Raw genomic sequence first — 3,555 nt, forward strand, 5'->3', positions numbered from 1 at the left:
GAGCACGCCATATTACCAGGATAACGATTCTGGATTGAAAAATCAAAGTGTTTTGTACTGTCCTCAACACAATCTATTGAGACAGACGGAAGAGCAGGTGTAGGCGTCCATATAGCAAACACGCACAGACGTCCACTGCATACTAATTACAGCACACAATATTAACAAGAAAAGAATGGATAGGCAGGGGTCTGATAGACCAGAGCATTTTAGAAATTATGGTATTAAATCCGGGTAAGCTGGAAGCCGTCTGTGATCAATCTATTGTGCCACAATTAAAAAGAGTAATATCTGTGTGAACCATCGGATTCTCCTGACAAATCATACTTTCTCTAGCATATCTTTTCATCCTTTTTGATAAAATTATCTCGATGCCCTGGCTGACGGCTCAGTCAGTTACAGCATCATCCCAAAACAACAAGGTTGCAAGTTCAAACCCTCCCCCCACACACTCATACCTTGTCAGGGCACAAATGAGCAGCAAGTCATGAATATACAACTAAGTAGAACAACAAATGAATGCTTTTCTCTTTCTCTCTCTCTTACGCTTTCTCCCTCTCCCCTTCCTCTCTCTTTCTCTCTAAAAGCAACTAATAATAAAGAAAAAAGATTATTCCCCAAATTCTTTGGAGTTTATTCTTCTCTTATAAAAAAAAATGATCTGGATTAGTGACAGAGATCACTATCCTCAGGCAGGCCAACTATCTTCTCACAAAAGGAAAGAAAAAAATTAAATATTCTTGTTAAGGTACATTATAACTAGTCTACTGAAATTATTCAGAGATATTCAGAATTATCTATGAAATGGTGATAGTTTAATAAAAATAGTGTATGATAACATTGAAAGTACCTCTGTGAAATTCAGTTATGTTTTCCATTACACTGAACACCTTGAGCATGAAACTTACTTATCAAAGAGCTACATCAAAATTCTTATATATTTAAGCTGTTTGTTGTCTGTTGTTGTTTTTTTTGAGAAAGAGAGAGAGAGAAGAAGAGAGTGAGAGATGAGAAGCATTAATTCTTAGTTGCATCTCTTTAGTTGTTCATTGATTGCTTCTCGTACATGCCTTGTGTGTGTGTGTGTGTGGGGGGGTGTTCAAGCCAAGCCAGTGACCCCTTGCTCAAGCCAATGACCTTGGGCTCAAGCCAGTGACCATGCGGTCATGTCTGTGATCCCACATTCAAGACTGTGACCCCGCACTCAAGCTGCTGAGTCTATGTTCAAGCCAGGAGTCTGCACTCAGGCTGGTGACCTCAGAGTTTCAAATTTGGGACCTCAGCATCTTAGGTCGTTCATCTATCCACTGCGCCACCACCAGTCAAGAGAATTTAAGTTGTTTTTTAAAACATGAACATTGGCAACCCAAGATTTAAGAAAATGACTCCTTGCAACAAAAACATTGTAAAATGTTCCTGAGCAATTTACTTTGTATATTATTACAGTTTTCAGATTATATGCAAACAAAAACTCTAAGCATATTTCCAGAACATGCTGACAAACACCCAGCAGGATGTTTAAGGTTACTCTCTAGTAAATATAAAGGCTGAGATCTGAAATATGAAAACCACTGAATTCAAGAGAAATGAGTGTTAGAATCATTGTGTCCAACATCCGTAATTTGCACAAAAAGTTTAAAATGGCAAAGGCATAGAGCACTTAAATATCATTCATTTTGAGCAAAGTCAGCACTGGAAACAAAGGCAACGTCTCTCACTATCTTGAAACAATGAACACACTGTATATGCTGCAAGTCATTTTGATGTGACAGCAGGTGTGTCATTCTCATCATATCTGAAGCAGGCAGGCTGGTTCATGTTTCCTGATGACTAATTCAAATGACACTGAAAAGCATGCTCATCTAAATGACAGGCAGCTTGAATCACCTTGTTTGCACAGGAACGAGCCTGGACTGAAGAAGAGATTTGCAGACATGAGCTTGGGTTGGCATGACTTGACCTCGTCCATGGGAAGCTGGGAGTGAGGGGCAAGCTGCCCTGTTGACCCTGAAATGCCAAGGCCAGTTGTCGCAAGGCTATTTACATTAAGGCCTGTAAATCTTGTGATGGGGGTGAGGGTAGGGGAGACTGAGGCTGGTGAAGACCTGTGTTTTTTAGAACTCAGGATAGACTCAAATGATAAAGTTTAGGATTCTTGGATAAAAAGAGATGAAAGCCCCTTTAGATCTTCTGGAAGATTTTCCCACAGTTATAAGGAGGTGAAAAGTCATTAGAAGGATCTGGAAGAAGAAAAAGTAAGTCACACTTAAGAGCTACTGTGTATCAAAAGTCATGCTAGATTGTTTACATTAAGATAGTTACTTGACTCCTCACAACAATTCTGTGAGGTAGATCTTTTCATCTGAATGTGGGAGTTTAAGTTTCTTTGAGCAGGTCACCCGTGAACTAGAAGTTCAATATATATTTGCTACCAGCAGGAAAGATTTATACTCTGAGTAGAGCTCTATTCCAATAGAATATTGGTGAAACGCACAATTTCTGAAGCCAGACTAACAGGGTGCAGTGCTGGCTCACCTGCTGCATGATGGTAGAGAAATCTCTCCTTCTAAGCACTGGTCTCCTGCTCTGCAAGAGGAGACTGACAGAGCTGTCCTGAACGTGCAAGAAGGTACTGCATTTTCAGTCTCTCCAGCAGAGGGAGCAATACAGCCATGAATGCTGGGTTCCTTAAGGGTCCCAAAAGCCCAGTTCCCCCCAGAAGGCCAAAACAGAAAGGTTACCCGGTAGGGAAAGACTATTTCATCTTGAAGAAAAAAATAACTGTGGTTTTCCAGCAAAGAGTTTAGACTTTAGGCCAACAGCAGAAGAGCCCCCTGCCCCGCCCCGCCCCCCCCCCTCCAAAAAAAAAAAAAAAAATCAGAACAAGATCTGGAGACAGACTGGAAATAGAAACAGTGGTACTGGGGAAGGCCAATGACCCTGACAGTGAGGCGGAGACCCCACCGAAAATACCACAGGGGAGCCAGCTGGGAGGGACTGTCCGAGGACTCTCTTCAGCTCATCCCAAACTTCTCTGGGAGGGGAACTGACAGGCTGGCTGAAGCTGAGGTGGGCAGATAATAATAATCATAGCTCCCATAAACCTGGCAATTCTCACAAGGATTTTTGTGTTACAAGGAAACTGAGACATGGGATGGTTATGACCCGGAAAAGCAAGCTGAAAAGGCCATGATAACCAGCCCCACCAGTGCCCTGCTGGTAATGAAGTGAGCCCTGTCCCAGTTCTGGAGGGTTTTGTACAGATAGGAGGTAGAACGTAAGGACAGAGTGCACTGCAGTTTTCTCGGACAAACCCGACATTATCACAGAGCACGGGAAGGTTCAAGACTAGGGAGGTTCCTGGAATCAGCGGAGAACTGGGGCATAAGCAATTCATAGGAGGCTGCGAGCTCTGACAGCTGGAAGCTAAGCTGCAGGACAGCTACTGTACCATGGAAAATAGTAACAAGATGTTCTGTAAGCCCCCGGGGGGTAGTTTGGGCAGAAACATTGAGGACATGTAAAGAAAATTCATAACCTGAGTGACTACTCCAG

Source organism: Saccopteryx leptura, chromosome 1 (genome assembly GCF_036850995.1).
Source record: "Saccopteryx leptura isolate mSacLep1 chromosome 1, mSacLep1_pri_phased_curated, whole genome shotgun sequence".
In the NCBI taxonomy this organism is placed as follows: Eukaryota; Metazoa; Chordata; class Mammalia; order Chiroptera; family Emballonuridae; genus Saccopteryx; species Saccopteryx leptura.